Source organism: Paramisgurnus dabryanus, chromosome 3 (genome assembly GCF_030506205.2).
Source record: "Paramisgurnus dabryanus chromosome 3, PD_genome_1.1, whole genome shotgun sequence".
NCBI lineage: Eukaryota > Metazoa > Chordata > Actinopteri > Cypriniformes > Cobitidae > Paramisgurnus > Paramisgurnus dabryanus.
In genome coordinates this window covers 21,534,369-21,553,593 of record NC_133339.1, presented here as the reverse complement: position 1 = coordinate 21,553,593, position 19,225 = coordinate 21,534,369, and the positions used below count along the sequence as shown (strand labels likewise).

The window sequence follows — 19,225 nt, the reverse complement described above, 5'->3', positions numbered from 1 at the left end:
GTTTAATAACGACACAAGCAGCGGTACACTGACATAATGCTAATTTGTTTTACTATGATTTTTGGTTCGTTTAAACAGATGAGTTTAAAAAAAATCACCCCCTCACAGTTGTCATGAAGGGCAAAATTAGCTATATAGACCAAAAACACTGTTTGTACCAGGCGCAGGGACGTGCACAGGGGGGTTGCTCAGGTTGCCCGGGCAACTGCCCATGCCCTTCTCGACTCAAGTTGCCCTTCCGAGGTGGAAAAAAATAAATTTTATTTTAAATTTAAAATTACTTCGTTTACACTATGCAGCGTTCCTTCGTTACTGTATTTAAATTAATTACGAAATTTGTATTTTATTTTTAAATTGCTATCTTGTGTTTCTGGCGCATTCGCGAATTAATGACTCGTTTGAGTCGATTCCTTACAAAGTGTTGAAAATAAATGAGTCTTTTGAGTCGATTCTTTACAAAGCGAATGGGCCAAACGTTTTAAATTGGTTCGCGAATCAGTTTGAATGAATCGTTCAGATCGCTGCAAAAACGGAATCGTCCGAAGCTGTTTTACTCGTAACCTATGTAGAAACACGCAGAATATAACCAGTTTTGGGTGGCGTGGAAATGAATTTACCAATCTTTTAACTAAAAGCAAAACTTCACACATGTACCCGCCATTACATACACGCGACCTGTTCGTTCATCGTCAGACACAGTTAAACGCGTGCAACCTCCAGAAGCATTGTAGCACAGATTGAAGAAAATCCATCGATGATTGACATCTGATTCGCTGTATACTGTGCTGTATGATGTAAGTGATTCTCACAAAACACACGTGACATGACAACGTAAGAAAACATGAGTTTTGTCTAAAATCATTTTTATGTAAGTGTAAACTGTCAATGTCCTCAGACCATCTGAGGAGATTTCTAACTTTATACATATGCAAAACTGTTGTCAGTTTACTTGTCTGATATTTCAGCTATAAGCTACATCAATATTGAGACTAGAGTTAATTTGTTAATTTGAAATGCTTGTCTATTCTGTGTTTGTATTCTTTTTTCTGTACTGTTTGTGTATGTTGTAGTTTTACACATACTGAAGAAGTGCCCTTCATAAGTATTCTTCTGTTTGTTGTGGAGTCAAGAAATGTGTAAACATTAAAAGATGAGTCAAAAGTACAGAATCTGTCACATTATTTTTTTTAATGGTCACTGAGCTGTTTCCTGATTGTTTACACATGAAAAGCATAAAATGTGTAGGATCAGTTTGATTCACTTATGTGCATTTGTGTACAACATACATAAGTCAGCATTTAATGCTGTTGTTCTATGTTGTTAAAGCATGTATGTGTTGAAACATAAACAAAGGTTCATAAAATGTGACATTCTAAACTTCTGACATACTGATATTTATCTTACCAACTGATATTTATCTTAACAATTTCTGGTCTCCACAGCAAACAGAAAAATCTTGTCTTTACAGTTCTGATACTTATGGAGGGCACTGTATTATGTGTGTGTGTGTGTGTGTGTGTGTGTGTGTGTGTGTGTGTGTGTGTGTGTGTGTTTGCGCGTGTATATCTAGATTTATTTTTTCATGAGTAACTAGTAACTCGCTACTTTGAGTATTATTTTCATTGCATACTTTTTACTTCTACTTGAGTAATTATTTATTAAGGTACTTTTACTTGAGTAAAGTTTTTGGCTACTCTTTCCACCTCTGTTAAAATCTTCATGAATCTAGGCTGAGTTTGCCATGTTAGCCTAAATCAGGGGTGGGGAACCCTGGTCCTGGAGGGCCACTGTCCTGCAGAGTTTAGTTCCAACCCTAATTAAACACGCCTGAAAAATAAAATTAAAGTCTTCAGGATTTCTTGGAAATTAAATTCAGGTGTGTTTGATTAGGGTTGGAACTCCCTCCAGGACCCAGGGTTCCCCACTCCTGGCCTAAATAATCAGACAGATAGCAGCTAGCTATCATAGCTTGCAGACAAGCAGCCTAGGCTACAATTTTTTGGTAGGCATTAGGCAAACATGTTTGCTGATTTTAATAAAGACACTGTTAATCTCAGTCCATCATATAGGCCGTGAGTTTAAAAAAAAAAATTTAGGGGGGGGGGGTGCCCTTTATATAGGTCAGAGCAACTGCCCCTAAAAAATCCTGTGCACGTCCCTGGCAGGCTGTAAACATATTCTTTTCTGCTCTGAAGTCTATGGGAATTGACTCCCTTTTGGAGCCAGCCTCTAGCAGACAGTCGATGAAATACAATATAAAGAGCACCTATTTCATTGCTAAAAACGACGTCATTGTGTGTATTTGTTATAATACAATGTGTTCCCGTGGTTTATGGTTAAAAACACATTATTTTCCACATACTTTACATTTTTGTAGCTCCAGATTTCACTTTCTTTTTGAAATGCATGGAAGCTCTGTGTCCCTGATTGGCCAGCTAATCTGTACAGTAGGTTGACCCCTTGGTTGAAACCCATAGACTACCCCTTAAAAGTAATCATGATAGAAGAGGTCGAAAGTGGACAAACGAGATGGATTAAAACACAAGTTGTGAACAAACATGCGTCTCTCTAAACCAAATGCATCTCTCGCATTTCTCTCATCCAAAACATATCTGAATATCAGGTGTAAATGTGCTCTATGGTTTAAATACCATGCTTTGCAAGGACATTTCTACATTTAAATTTATGCATTCACAGTCAGAAAAAAATAATACCCTTTAAAAAGGTCATAATATGTACCAGAGGGTATAGATATGTACCTCTGAGGTACTAATATGAACTCTTTAGGTCCAAAGGTGGGATTGTTAAAAGGTTACTTTTTGACAGTGTTGTCAGACACCTTTATCCAATGCAACAGTGCCTTCAAACCAAACATTTCTTTTATCAGTATGAGTGCCATGGGATTGCCCTTTGCAATGCTGAAGGTCATGATCTACAGGAACATAACATCATAGAAGTGTGTTACTCAGTCTGTGAAAACCCAGCTGAAGTTATTTCTTTTTAGTTTTCTACATAATCATCCTAAATAATGTAAAGAACATTCTGTGATATCTTGATATTGACTGAGTAAAGTCATGTCAAAAATTGAAATCAATGTGAAATTAATGACTAAAATCAAACTTTAATGCTCCAAATCTCATTATTAGATTATGAGACTTCAGTCAGGGTCACATATATTGCACAACATGAGGTTTGCAGGAAATTTCAACGGAGTACAACTGATTCAATTGATATGGCGTTGAAGCGAAAGAGGTTTGAGTCAGATTTTCTTCTAGCAATTGGTCATTGCTATGCCATAGATAGTGCAGTGCAGTCGTATTGCTGACAGGTCGATATACTGCAGCCAGCAAAGTGCCAGGCCTGTAACATTCGCCCATCAGTCATCTGAGGTAAAGTTAAGTTCCTCTGAAATTCTTAATGTACTTCAGTTATGTATAAATGAACGAGCTAATGCTCTGCTATGAAAGTCATCATCATGGGGTTTGCATCTTTTATGTGTCATGTTCACTCCTAACATGCATTGATGCTACCCTGAGAAGCTTTTTATAACTGAGAATCTGCCAATAAGAAACTGATGAGCTTTCATTGCCCAGTCTGGTTTTAATATCACAGTTGGTAACAGAAAACTCTCACTTCCAGAGGGGAAATGAATGAGGGTGTATCTGGCTGTTATTACTGTCAAAAATAATACAGAAATAAACAAATGGATGACTTTCTTACTTTCATAGACCAAAAGTTTTGAAGAAAGTTTTGAGCACTGAAATTCAATGAAGACAGCGGCTGTAAAGCTTCAAAATGATCACAAAAGCACAATGAAAGCATTGTAAATGTCATCTGTATTAAATCATACAGTGAAATCGTATGAGAAACATACTGAAATTCAGACTTTTTGTTCCCAAGTCCTATGCAATTTGTATCTCTTTTATTTCTTTTTGCACATTTTTGACCTTGGCTTTGTTAATTTTCACTATAGGCTATTTAAAAGGAGGAACTTGAAGATTTTGCGAAACTTCACCTTTTGTGAATTTGTGAGGATGAAAGAAAGATGGCTTACATTTTTAAATTTGAGCTTACTATTCTTTTAAGCACAAAGTCAATGTAGGCTAACTTTTCTAATGTTAAGAACAGTGGTGGCGGGTGACTTCTTCGTAGGCGCACGATGCGAAGTTCTTCACAACATGTATGTAGCCCGTTGTGTGTGGTTCGTAATTTCAAAATATTTGTTCGGCGTGTTGAGTGAACCTATGTGCATCACGTGTTTTTTCAAAATAAGTGCCTGCTGCAGACGCATCTAAAGGGTTTATGATAAAAGAGACGCTCACATTTGCCAGATACTCACATAATCTCATGCGTAATCAGAGTTTACTGTTAAGTGAGTGTCTTTTGTGAACGTGAGCGTCTCTTTTATCATAAACGATTTTGACGCATGTGCAGCAACACACATGACACCCCGAACACATATTTTCAAATTGCCGCCCCTCGGACGAGGAGTTACGAGCCGCCACTGGTAAAGAAAGTGTAAATAACTAGCATGAATCATATTCTAACTAAAGTCTTGAATAATTCGAATGAATGTAAAAATTATGGTGAAAAAATCTGTCATATGGCAGCTTTTAAATCAGGGTATCTGATTTTGAAAAAAAAAATGCTAACTTTAGCCTACTAGCATGCGTCCAATGATTGCATTCCGTCCGAGTTCAATGATTTTTTAAACATTTTTTGGTCCTATACAGGATACCTTTCACAGATGACATATATTTATACAAATACATTTAAACACTTTAACATAGTAGCTATGACTAAAAATTTCAGCCAGCATAATTAAAAATGTTTCTGGATTAAATCAGATACGCTGCCTTTAACAAACCTCAAACTAGCTTCATCTCTATTAAAAAACATGAGTTAAATTTATCTAATAGATAAAGAAGGCCACATGCATTTGTCCTCTAAAGACGCACAGCAGTTGCCAGGACTGACGGGCGACCTTTCAGCCTAAATGTCTGGGCTGTAAATGATAGGCTGATAATGTACAGACATTATGAATTACGGGCAATTAGAAAGTGTGGCGTATGAGAGGTCACTCTGTCCTGTAGGATATTAGTCTCATTATAGTAGAGCATTTCATGCCTCATATTGGTAAAATATGCACAGTATGCCGTGAACAAAATAAATCCAGGACTAAGTGACTTATATAGGCTGACATTTTGTTTGCAGTCATTTCCCTTTCAGGTTCCGTTTGTTATGTGTCAGGTCCGTATGTCTGAATTACTAAATGTTAGTACTAAAATTAACATGTTATTCTTGCTTGAGTATCTACAAGAGTAAAACTAAATGTTAAAAGGATAATTCACCTAAAAATCGTTTACTCACCCATTATGTTGCTCCAGAGTTGTTGATCTGCTGAACGGGCTTTTAGTTATAACTAGATGAGGTGCAGTACAGTAGTTTTCCATCAGAAGGCAGTTTGTCTAAAATCCTGTAAAACATGCACAATTCAATCAGAACCACAGAGACATTTCATTCAGACCTCTACGAGTCTTTTAATATAGATGCTACTCCTCATGTTGTCATTAAATAGAAAAGAGGTATTTTGTTGTATCACTGTAGCCTACAGCTATTACAACCACTGTAGACTGTTGTAGACAATAGACATTGTTGTACATTACAAAGATGTTGTTGTGCAACCTGCTTCAATTACTGCATAGACAGGATACATGTTGCAAAAAGTGCTGTTGTTGAAGCAGAATAGCCACGTAATTCACAAAAGCTTTTACTGTGTGTCCCAGATGCAGTTAACCAGAGAGTACAGTACAGTATAACATGAACTACATCAAGGGTGGTTCTCGACGCTTTTTAAGGGAGTAAGTCTACCAGAGTATCATAAAAGTTTTATTTCGAAAATATATTTATATTTTTTTAAATAATTATAAAAAATAACGCAAAATGCAGGACCGTACATTTCGATTAAAATAGAATAACGAGTTTATTAGCGTTTATGAGGCGTTTAATTTGGTTTGCTGTTCTGCGCATGCGTGGTAGAGTGGACAGGACAGTGAAGTAGAGCGCGTGCTGCAGATCACTCGAAGGCACAATCCTTGTTTTAAAAACATCCAGCGTAGAAGCTCATAGAAGGTATTTTCGCTGATGTTTTAATTTGTTTGCTAGTCTGTATAAGTGCATTCATGTCTGCAAAATATAAGAAAACGTGCCGTCCTAAATTGCAATAGAATCTATGCACTGTCACTTCCGCGTTTTGTCTCAGTTGTACTGTAGCTTCCGGCGCAGCGCTTATTGCACACTGTTTTAATAAGCGCTGTCAGCATGTCATTTTACACTCGCTGCTTGCAAGAGCTTCCCCGGATTACGGTGAACGACGTCAATCGAGTTGTGAGGTTGGCATCTGTCACTCCTTCTAGTAAAAAGGAGAAATGATTTAAATGGTACATTTCGAGTTACATCGACAACTTTGAGGGTAAGTATTCACAAGCGTACAAACTAGCTAGGTAACGTTTGTAAACGTTCCTTAGAGTCAGAGTTTTGTTTTCTTCCTATTTTACCTTTTCAGATTGTCTGTTTTTATATTTTTGCAAGTGGTGTTATCATGTTAATACACTTAAACTGTCACTTTGTGCATTTTTCAGTTTCTAATAAGGATCAGATCTATGAGGAAGACAGAGAAGTCACATAGAGAGTAGGCAGACAAACATAGACATGAATGATGACATGTTGTTCATATTTTAAGTTTATTGTCTTATTAAATTTATAACAATTTCTTTAGTACATGTATGCAAGTATCTTAAGTAAATGTGTAGCACTTTAAAAGCTAAATAAGTCATTGTTTATGCAAATGCTCGATAATTTGGGGTCTTTTAATTGACATTTTGTCATATTGTCCCAGTGCAACTGTTCTTGTGTTGCTGGCACTGCACTGTGTAATCACATAGTTGCACTACTGTACCAGACAGAACATTACTCTCAGCTTGGCATCAGTGCAGTTCCTCCAGTGAGCAGCTGTACTGAAACTGAGCAGAGCTGGCACAAACCAAGAACAATGGTAAGTTATTAAGATTATTAAAATACGCATTGCTTCCCTGTATCCTTAACTTTGTCTAATTAATGAGATGACCAAGACATATATTGCTGGTTTCATGGTACATATCTGGCACATTCATCCTAAAATTATCATTGGTATTCCTAGGGAGTCCGGCCAGGTCCTGTCACTGGGATGGTGGTTTTATCTGCAAGACCTAAAGAGAGGAAACTTGCTGCTGGTGTAAAGTGGATACTGCAATCAACTATAAATGAAGAGTTTCGTTGCAAAACAAGATAAATCCACTTTTTAACATTTTTGTCAAAAGATGTTTATTATTATGTTATCATGTTATTATTTTGTTTTATGGTGCTACTTAGCTGTAATTTTTAAGTTATGAAGGTTTAAATCAAAACAAACCAACTGCAGTTGCATTGAAATTAATTGGAATGCACAACCAAAAAACGAGATTTCTGAACAATTAAAAAACGGTGGTTATCTCATTTTGCAATGAAACTCTTCAAATGTAACCTAATAGTGTAATATGCAAATGTTTACGGTTTAAACAAATTGACAGTTAAAAAATTATGGCATTTATATACCCTTATGTAATTCCGGACCCATATGATTTTATTCTGGGACATACAGAAAGACATCTTCCCAGGTGAAAAAGTGTACTTCCATAATGTACTTGGTCTTTTTTTATGAAATGTACTAAAATTTCTTCTTTAGTACCTCCTATGATAAACTTGAGAACATGTAAGTGTACTCAACTGTGCAATTTTTTAGACATCAACAATATAAATTAAAACACACCTTTAAGATACTATCTCTCAAAACCTAAAGTAAACTCAAACCCTACTTTTAGACAAAAATGTGTTTAAGTTTACTACAATTGGTAACTACATACATTTCAGTTCATATTCATGGTATCTCAAAGCAGAATACACACAGTTGAATACACTTAGATGTTCTTAAGATTATCCATAAATGATGACAGAATTTTCATTTTTGGGTGAACTATACCTTTAGTAGTATTTAAAGTTATTTACATGTTTACATTAGTGGTGTACATTAAAACTGCATCAAAATTACTTATTTACATTGCTGCATTACAGTTTTTACATTAGCATTGTGAAAGAAATGCTTCTGTTACTCGAATACAAAAACATACATAGCAAATACATTTAATTTACATATGATTCTCTGCCAATCAAAATGTATCCATCTCATACAAAGTCTTTAATCCGTTGCCCATGCTTTTACCAAGGGCCCATTCTGGTAGTTGACAAGAAGGCAAAGCAACAGTGTATAGCTGGTTTATGCTTCGTGTGATTGAAAGAGGGATGACAGCATCAAACAGTTTGTGTTGCTTCACCCTGCGGATGATACCCTCAACGTGGACCCTCAGACGAGCAATGGACTGCGTCTTTCTTTCCTCATCAGCCGACATTAGGGAGTGACCCTGTTAAAGTAAAATGCAAAAATCAGTTTACATTCATAAAAAGTACTACATTTGTGTTCCTTACCCCTCCCCACACATAATATATATTAATAATGTAAATAAATGATAGGAAGAAATAAAAAATATATATTTACAGGTGCATTGCCTGTTGCTCCAACTTCACCACTTCTTGTAGCTGCTTTTGCCCTTGTCACACGAACCATTCTGTTGGTTGCAGGCTTAATGAGTCTCCAGAACGCCATGATATGACTGTAGGTCACAAACCTACATAAAACGTTGGGCATGTTTGAGATAATATACATCTAAGGTAATGTAAGCCCAACAGTTTTAGCTAACTTTCATACCGAAATGTAAAAATCACACCATGTCTTAATATGTCATCTTATAATAATGATATTAAAGCATCTGGTAATTCCCTATCTTACCTAGTAAAGAACCGTATGTCAATGACATTGTCATCGTCAGATGCAGCAAAACGCCCCAAGCAAAAACTGTGACGGACAGACAGCTCTTCCACCTACTTCTTCAAGCGCTCCACCTCCTTTCGGAGTTCTTCAGTTTGATCTAAAGACAGATCGACTGCCGCCGGAACGGGAGATGAACAGTAATTATGTTCGCACCTTAAAGCGTGTTGAACTCATAACTAAAATGTTGTATAAATATAACAAACTAAAACTATTATGTAACTAAGGTTGATAATATGTATAATATTATAAATTGCAATCGCTAGTTAGTTGAAAATGATAAAAAGACCACACTACCGTCTTGCTATCAGATAATGCTAGACCGGAAGCCAGCGTAAAACTGAGATTTTCCCGGAAATACGTAGGCAGTAAGGCGTGCATAGAGTCTATTGTCCCGCGTTTGTAATTCAAGTATGCTTTGCATACTAAAGCAAAGGCTTGTTATTTCGTTTACCGCCATAAATGCCATACATGCCACATTTTGGAATACAGGTCTATATCTTTTTGCCTTTTTCTAGTTAACAGTAATTAGATATGTGAGTAAAACTTCCAACATGGTTGCTAGTTGTTTGGATAGAAAGAGCTTGAAAAATCCTTTAAAATGACACCAAGACCAAGTCTATGGGTTCTAGTGATGGGAAGTTCGGATCATTTTTCTGATTCGGATCTTTGAATCTCGTTCATCAAAATGAACGAATCTTTTTTTGAGTCATTTCGTTCTTTTCGTTCATTTAAAATATGATTACCTATACTTTCACACATTATCCCCAAATAACCACTTATGCAAACAATTATGACATTTCTAACAAGTTATGAGAAATAAAAATCCTTATTTCATTATTTTTTGACACAAGCTCTGGGTTCAAGAATAACAAAATACTGGCCATTTGAAACTCGAAAGTCGTCACTTTATTTTGTCCTATTGTTTTCCATTTGCGGGTGGTAAAACTCCGGTGCGCGTCGTTCAAATTCATTGAAATTTCGTTCACTTGTAGTTTAGAAATTAAACTCAATGTATATTACATTTTCAACAATGTTTTTACTACGCAAGTCGCATATAGAAAATCCGAATTTGCGTCGAGCCGAACCAAACTGACAGCGAAGATAGTTACGTAAGTTCAGTAGGCTAATACTAATGATATGATGGCACGTTTAAAAACTTCATTGTTAGCCTAACAATGAAGTTTTTGAATGTGCCATCGTTACATTTGCCTTCATAATACCTGATTTTTTTAACCCACAAAATTTCTTTACATTTTAGAGCAGAGATGTTCACAAGTCTCTGAGCTCGAGTCCGAGTCAAGTCTGAAGTCTTTGACCTCGAGTCCAAGTCAAGTCTGAAGTCTTTGAGCTTGAGTCCAAGTCAAGTCTGAAGTCTCTGGGCTCGAGTCCAAGTCAAGTCTCAAGTCTCGTTGTAACAAATAAAACTCTAATAACAAAAATAAATTATAAACATTTATAAAAAAAAACAAAGTTGCACATTAAGTAAGGTCAGTGGTGTAGTCTAGATTTTTGTAGTGAGTATACTGTGATTTTTCCCTCTCACCCTTATGACACTCGTCCCAGCGCAACGCACCACTCACACTCACAGATGCATACAGTATGGATCTTCACGTAATCGAGAGCATTCTGAAAGTGTACTCATAAACACATAAACTGAATGTGTTATCAACATGTCAATTTATTATAAGAAAAAAAAAAGAGTTTAACAGCCAATGGGTTTACAGCTGGGGAAACTGGACTGATTTTTAGACTGGTTTAGTGCAGGGGCGTCAGTTTGTGTTGAAAAGTGGTGGGGACAAAAAATCAGATGAAAAAACATTACAGCAGGACGGGAAAAATATTGAATAACGGCGCATCAAAAATGGGCATAGTGTAGGCTGGTCAACAACACAAAAATACTCAGCATAAAATCCTCAACAATGTCGACTGCACATGTAACAATCCCTGCAACACCAGCTCAACCGAACAGTGCCAAAGCACCATACTGTAGATAACAGCAGCACGTAAAGTCAATTACATTGAAATTCATTACATATGTAAAAGAAAACACACTATAAGCACACAATGCAACATATGTGACCCTGGACCACAAAACGTACACTGCAAAAATTATTTTCAAGCAAAAAATTTCTTTGTATTTTTGCCTTGTTTTCAGTAAAAATAACTAAAAATTCTTAAATTAGGATGCTTTTTCTTGAAAAAATAAGAAAATAAGTCTAGTTTTTAAATGAAAAATATTAAAAAATTTTTTTGGTCTAAAAACTAGATTTTTGCACATCAAGAAAAAGCATATTAATTTAAGAATTTTTTGATATTTTACTAAGAAATTTTTTCTTGAAAATCTGACTTTCTTACTAAGTATTTTGTCTTGTTTTCAGTAGAAATATCTAAAAATTCTTAAATCAAGACATATTTTCTTCATGAGCAAAATGACTTAAGAAAATAAGTCTAGTTTCTAGACAAAAACTGTACAATTTAAGTGAATTTGTGCTTAAAACAAGCAAAAATATCTGCCAATGGGGTGAGAAAATTTTGCTTAAATTAAGTGTTTAAGAAAAAAAAAATCTTATTTTTAGATTTTTTTCTCACCCCATTGGCAGATATTTTAGTTATAAGCAAAAATTCACCTAAATTGAATATTTTTTTGTCTAAAAACTATACTTATTTTCTTTATGTCGTTTTGCTCATCAAGAAAAAGGATCTTGATTTAAGAATTTTTAGATATTTTTACTGAAAACAAGACAAAAATACTAAGTAAGAAAGTCATTTTTGCAGTGTAAGTCGCGCAGGTATTGTTTGATTTTTCAGATAATTTTAACCAAATGCTTTTGAAAAGTGGTGGGGACAAAATCAGCCATTTCAAAAAGTGGTGGGGACATGTCCCCAGTGTCCCCAGTGTAAATGACACCTATGGTTTAGTGTTAATTAACATCTAACTTAGGGCCAAAACTTACTCAACTGTTAATAAAAATTAAATAAACTGTTTACAATCTTCAATCCGTGGCTAACACACGCATTGAAGAAGAAAAATATCCACTCTTTCAATAGCTATTATCTGACAACTATTGATAACATTACCATGTGTAATTTAATGGTGTAAATGTTTTTAATTAATACACATTTAAGATGACCATGAATTAACTCTTAATTTGCATAGTCATTGATATAAAAAGCTTATTTTTTGCATATAAAACAAGCATTGTCTAAAAATGAAAATAGGCTTTTACTTTTATTATTACAAGACCATCATGTAGCCTAATATTAGACACCAAAACCAAAGTGAAGAAAATTATCTTTAATTTGCAAGTCTGAACTGAACATCAACGCAGACATGAATTTCCTCACAGAAGTTTAAGATCATATACATCTTGAACGTAGATATATAAATGAACACAGAGAAGGGAAGTTTAACACTGTGAAGCACAAGCAAACATGCTGAAGGCAGCTAAAAACCATCAGGATATAATCACAGGCTTATTTTATTGCACTTGAAACCTTATCTATTAAACTGGACTGATGATTTAAATGTTGTTTACTCACATGTGCGTTGTTAACTCTCGGATTTCATGTTGAAGCACTGCTCCACTCGTTCACTTCTCCATATGGACAATTCCTGTTTGTTTACAGTTTCGCGTGAGCAGCTACACTGCAGGTTCGAGTTCATTTGGCGCTAAGCAGACCTCTTGGTGATGTCAAAGTACCGCGAGAGCGATTCAAAGCAGATTTCTCCATGTGATAACTGAAATCGCTCTTGCGGTACTTTGTTGTCACTCGCCTGTGGGTTCTTGTGGCGCCACAGCAGTCTGCTCCCCAGTCACTCTAGATCCACTATAGTATTAATTTGATTTCATACGCCGATCGGATCGCGCAGTTCGGCAGGTACAGTATGACACAAAGTAGCGCAACTCTGGACCTGACTGGAGCCGGACCGGATACACTGAACCGCATGTGCGTACAGAAATCTGCTCACTTGAGCCCCTTTTTGCGGTTAAATTGTTTAACCATTTAAACAATTGCAAGCCTTAGAAACACGTTAATGATTAACTTACCCTATTTAAATTGCATATTAATCCGCAAATCGCATGCGAGCTGAACCGCGGATCCGTCACAGCACTACCCATAGCTTCAGATGAATGCCACAGCAGCAGCTGCCTGCAGGTACAGTCGACATGTATGTTCGCGGCCGCGCGCGCGGAGCAAATACGTCACGTGTTACGTCGTGGGCAGGTTGTAGGTAACGGAGGGAGCTATGACAGCGAGCTCATCAGACGTTTCCTAAAAATAAACATTGTTCACGAGTCGCGCAGCTCGAGTCCGAGTCGAGTCTGAAGTCTTTGAGGGTCGAGTCTCAAGTCGAGTCTGAAGTCACTGTGTGTGCGACTTAAGTCGCACTCGAGTCCGAGTCTCAAACTCGAGTCCCCATCTCTGTTTTAGAGTAACGTTACAGGTAGTTGGAAACAGATCGAAAAAGAGTTAGAGAGACTGAAGGGGTCAAAGACAGGTAAGATGATAAATAAAGTGAATGTAGCTGTTTCATAGTCATGATATAGGTTATTAGCCCCTGAAATAAAATTATTCCATTATTTACTCCTCTTTATGTTGTTCCAAACAAAACAGCTTTTAATTTTCCGATCAGGAACTAAAGGGGTCATGTGATTTAAAAGTTTTGGTCACCATTACTACAACTGTGTAATTGTTTTATTTTTTGACTTAAGATAAAACAAAAATCATAAGGGCTTGGAGCTGTATGGGATACTTAATATATGTATATAAATTGATAAAAATAATACTGGTCCCAATTTACAAAAAGGCATCACAATGCTCTTTTCACATCATCACACATCCTAAGAATGAAATCCTAGAACTGCCCCTGACCTACATTATATTTTGATTAATAATGACAGGTTGAATTATACAAAAACTTAAAAAAGATATAACCTTATATCATCATTTAGGGTCAAGTGAGAATCAACGTTGGATTTTGAAAAAATAAAAACAGGATAAAAACAGTTCCACAACTGACCAGTTCTGTAATTTCATGTATCTAAGGGTGATGCATGCCAACCCAATTATTTTTTTTATTGTTGTGTTTCTTTTATCCACACTGACAATGTTGTGCAACTGTCTAACAAGCTTCATATTTCAAATAACTGCATGACCATCTGTTGAAATGTTGCCGCATAGATCTGCTCTTGTCTTCAGGATTATGAAATTCTGTTTTTCATCCCTTCAGTTACCATGTTTACCATCACGACTGGATATTTTCAACTTAGATTTAAAAAAATGAAACTAGTGTAATGGCCTTTAAACTGTACATGGGGCAAAAGGTAGATACTGAGCCACTATATGGTTGTCTGTTGCTAAGCAACTCATTGAAGTATTATTGCATTTTTACAAACAATCCCTGCATTGGAAATCACATACTGTGAGAGTAGGTACTGAATTAGATGACCATTAAAAAAGTAGATACTGTATAGTATGAATATGGATAGTGTGAATAAATTCAGACGTACTACATCGACCTCGTTTATACATCATTTGAAATACATCGTTGTTTTTCGAATACTATGAATTCAGACAAACTACTTGCCTCACATACGGCTTTTCGCCTATTGTATACAGTAATATGGAAGTAGGCGGTTTTGGACGCTGTGTATATACTTTGATGCTGTAATGTAACGCAGGATTTCATAACTTAAGTTTTAAAAACAAAGCTAAACTCCGACAAGTTGCTTAAACCCAAGAATAAAATCATCTTTATCCAGGATTAAAATGCAAACTCATATTGAAGCTGTACTTCATGAATTCTTCATGAAGCTGAGTTCATTATTCATCCACATATGGTACCATTAGGTTATAAACATGTCACCTTATCAGCTTATTTTAGCAATAATTTGCCAACTACTAAAAACCCCTTAGCAACAACATAGCAACACCCTGGTAACCACGAAGAGCACCTTTTTTTTCCTGAAAAATTTTGTTATGTAAGCTTTACAAAGATATTAACTACTTGAATTGTGCTGCATAACACAGTGACCTGTGACTCAGTTAAAAAAGGAACACTATGACCTGGTTTCTTTTCAAAATGACAGCTGTGGCCTGAATAACAATTTGAATACACACAGGTATTAAAATGTTGCCGTATTTAAACAGATTCATCACACAGGCTAAATTACAGATGGCACAATGATGCGTCACAACTCTGAAGTTGTTTAACACTGTAGCACATTTCTTAAACTAGCTGGAAAATACAAACGCTTTGTAACATGCAGCTCACAAAGCATTAGAGAGAGAGAGTTTAATCCATGTGCAGAAGGTTTATTAAAATAATACAACATGCAGGCAAACACAACCAAAAGGGTAATCCAATTGACAGGCAGAAGATCAAAACCATGAAACATGAAGACAAGAAACAGCAGGATACAGACAATGACTATAAATGCTTAGAAGTGTAGATACAACTGACAAATCTTCGCAAAGTGATGACAAACAGGAGGTAAAATGTGAAGTGTTACATGACAAGATTACCTAAAAAGACCAGAACTAGAACATAACTTCAAAATAAAAGACCTGATAACAAAACACAAGACAAAACCATTACACGCTTGCTCATTATGGTTATTTCCATAGCAGCAAATAATGAATGTGCAAAATTACCTTTTATGATTGAAGTGATTGCTTTTAAAATGTTCTAGGCAGAGTTATGTAAGTAATTGCAAGTCACGGTTGTAATTCGGTTAAAATCTGACCTACATGACGTAAACCAATGTACTGTAAATCAGTTTTATGAATGTGTATGAAAGTGAAGAGGTTTACTTTATCTTTTCTGGCGATGTTTCTACAGCATTAACTTTGTCATGTACCATCACAGAGCTGCCAACAGTACAGTTAAGAGTTATGATGAAGGCAATTATGCTTAAAACAAACAATTACACAATCCAAATGTTAAAGATATCAGACACTAATAAGACATATGCAAAGCAAAACACCTAAAAAAATTCTGCTGTCACATGGATGACCACAGTATACTCTATATAGTAATTTGTTTATTTATTTTTTAATAACCACAAATGGGATTCTGAGAAAAATTCTCCACAATTCCTAAAGTATGCGATCGTTTTCACCCCTCTGGGCTTAACAAATATGCCTTGCTGTTTCTCACCTCAGATAAAAGTATCTCAGTAGAACTTTGTTTCAAATTAGTTTATGCAATGCATGCCGGACTAAAAAACCAACGATGTCATTAGCATGAATTTTCTCTGGGCTTAACTATCTTTTCGTAGCTTAATTGACACGATAGCATGCAATTACCATAATCATGCACATAATCATCACTTATTTACATTTATTAGCATCGGCTATGACTTTCAAGTTTAGTAATGACCCCATGCTAGACCTAACATGGTTATTCTGATGCATCCTTTTAAATATAGTAGTGCAGTAGTAAACCAGAGGGCAGCTAGGGCATTCAGTTCCTTCCATTTAACTAACTATTTATTTACAGCTGAATGGCAGAGTATGCCCCAGTCTCTTCACTCATGATCTGTAAAGGATACGAGAGCTCATAAGTGCTTTGAAAATAAATAACTCTGACACTGATTCAATTATAATACACCAACTACAAGTAGTCATTTTTCTATAGGTCAAATGGCATGTCAGATAGCGTATGGTCGTGAATTGGAGCATAACCATAGGTGTAACCGTTTGATCCACAGTTAGTATGTTTTCATCAATATACGAACTCTCAGCAATTGCTCCCTTTAAAGCACCTGCTTCACACTTGTTTTGTGTTATGATTCATAAACAGTTATGATTCAAGAACACCACATGATTTAGCATTTAAATCCCTTTTAAGCAAAATGCATTGGATCAGAAAGAAAAGTCAAATGTTCAAAATCACTACACAGGCCAACACGATCTCATGGCAATTCATTACTATTTTATGTTTTAGCGAATTAGCTTTTGTTTTTGTATGACCTTATTCACACATTGTAAAAGTCTACTTAACTCTTTCCCCGCCATTGACGAGATATCTCGTCAATTAAGAGAAAACGCTTCCCCGCCAATGACGAGATTTTCCGTCTTTCCGCAATACCGCTATTATCCACCAGGTGGCTTACCCTTCCGCAACTTTTTAAAACCGGAAGTATTGCCCTATGGCAAGCTGCTGCATGTCCGTGTCTGTTTTAAAGATCGCTCTGTATGGGATCTCTATGAAAAGTCCGTCACAAATATGGAATTATTTTTGCTTTTTGCTCAAAATATGGTGTTTTTGCAAAAACCTACCCATATTCAAAAGCTGATTGCAAAAGAACCACTAAAGGTAGGATGAAACGTTTTTTTTTTGTTTGAAAGCAGAGGGTCTGTTCGTTCATTTGGTATATTGTATATTTATATATTTAAAGAAGAACATTTTCTGGAAGGCATTAAACTTTGGTGAAAATCATGAAAAACGCTGGCGCTGGCTGGCAACTTTTTTTAAAAACGCTGGCGGTGAAAGAGTTAAAAAAACTAAAATGGTAACAACTAAAAATGTACTTTTATAAAGTAAACATGTCTCACTTTAAGTGAAAAACAGTAGGTGAAAAACTTTTAAATATTACTTCAACTGATAACACCTAAAATAATTAAACATTTTCAACTTAAAGGAAAACCCACTCTTTTTTATATTTTACTATGTTCTTACCTCAACTTAGACAAATTAATACATTCCTATCTTTTTTTGTGCATACAGTTAATCTGTGTTCAGCGGGTCGTGAATGTGTTAGCATTTAGCCTAGCCCCATTCATTCCTTTAGGATCCAAACAGGGATGATTTTAGAAGCCACCAAACACTTTCCCTATGTAAAAACTGTTACATGAGTAGGTACACGAGTAAGTATAGTGGCACAAAATAAAACTTGACTTTTTTTAAGTGAATAAAAAATGAGAAGAGGGAAAAATTATGGCGGAAGAGTGCTAAGTTTGCAGCACCTCAACCTCGGGCACAGTAATATTGACGGAAGTTTGAACGAGAGGGGGAGTAGTCAGGAGTGATGTTGTTACTACGCGCCCTGTTTGGATCCTAAGGAATGAAAGGGGATAGGCTAAATGCTAACACATTCACGACGCGCTGAACACAGATTAACTGTATGCATTGAAAAAAAAGGGATGCATTAATTCGTCTAAGATGAGGTAAGAACATAGTAAAATATAAAAAAACGGTGGTGTTTTCCTTTAAATTTTTGTCTTAAAATTAGAACATTTAAGTTGAAAAGCTTTTTACAATGTATGATTTCTTATTTGCTTTCAACTTAATGACTGTTTTGCTTCATTTGTTGGCTTAGGGATGGACCTTGATGCTTGCTTTATTCTAATAATATTATGTATACAATTTATACAAATAAAAACAAATTGTCACCAGTAAAAAAGTAGTTTTACTGTGAGATTAGGTTGTAAAGGCTCAGTAATATGCACAATGCATACAGGACATAGTGTTTTGATAGCATATAAAGGATAAATCACAGCAATAAATAAATAAATGAATCATATTATGTAATGCACAACTCCCATTTCTGATTATGATATTTTAAGCAAAATGTCAGGAAACTCTCATGAGAAAACAGCCTATTGACATACCCCCTGAAATGCATTATGGGTAACCGCTTTGCTGTAATTACTCTATGTCATAACTCCAAGAAACCAAAGATATTCCTAAAGATTAGCATACGATTTGTGAAACACAGTTGTTGTGCTGGGGCGTGTCGAATGTGATCTGTACCCATTTGCATTACAAAGAAATTCAATTCAAGTCTACATAACAAATTAATTGTGCATGTTATTAGATAAAAAGCATTGCTTTTACTGATTTAAACACAGTGTAAAAAAAATTGCCACCAGAAGTGTTCAAAATGCAATGGGTTTGGCTATAATAAGGTAATTGTAACGTGGTGGCAGAAATTGACCTTGTTTTACTCCAAAAATCTTCTGTGCGTTCTAACATCATTAACTGGAGACAGGGGATCGCTTTAAAAAAATTGCTTTTAGGACAAAATGTGTCAAAAATTGGTCCCTGGCTGTCAATGGGGCAGTACCATTTAGAAAGGTCCTAATGTACCATTTAGGTGCAGATATGTACATTAGGTACCAGTATGTACCATTGAGGTACTAATATAAACTTATTAAGTGCCTTTAGATAGGGACAATTTTTTGACAATTTTCCTGACAGGGTAATGCAATGTCTGAGACAGTGGCGGTCCTGGCTAGATTTACGCCCTGGGCGAA

The 19,225-nt window shown here is 35.8% G+C and overlaps 1 protein-coding gene and 1 long non-coding RNA gene across 3 annotated transcripts in view; both read left to right on the top strand.

Annotated features, from left to right (window-relative positions):
* LOC135768510 (trypsin-like) overlaps window positions 1-19,225 on the top strand; it is a 262,331-nt gene that overhangs the window by 183,172 nt on the left and 59,934 nt on the right. The window lies entirely within an intron of this gene.
* LOC135733920 (uncharacterized) lies at window positions 6,195-8,475 on the top strand. Its single transcript, XR_010527056.2, has 3 exons — window positions 6,195-6,472; window positions 6,642-6,691; window positions 6,899-8,475. It is a non-coding gene; the product is annotated as an uncharacterized lncRNA (long non-coding RNA).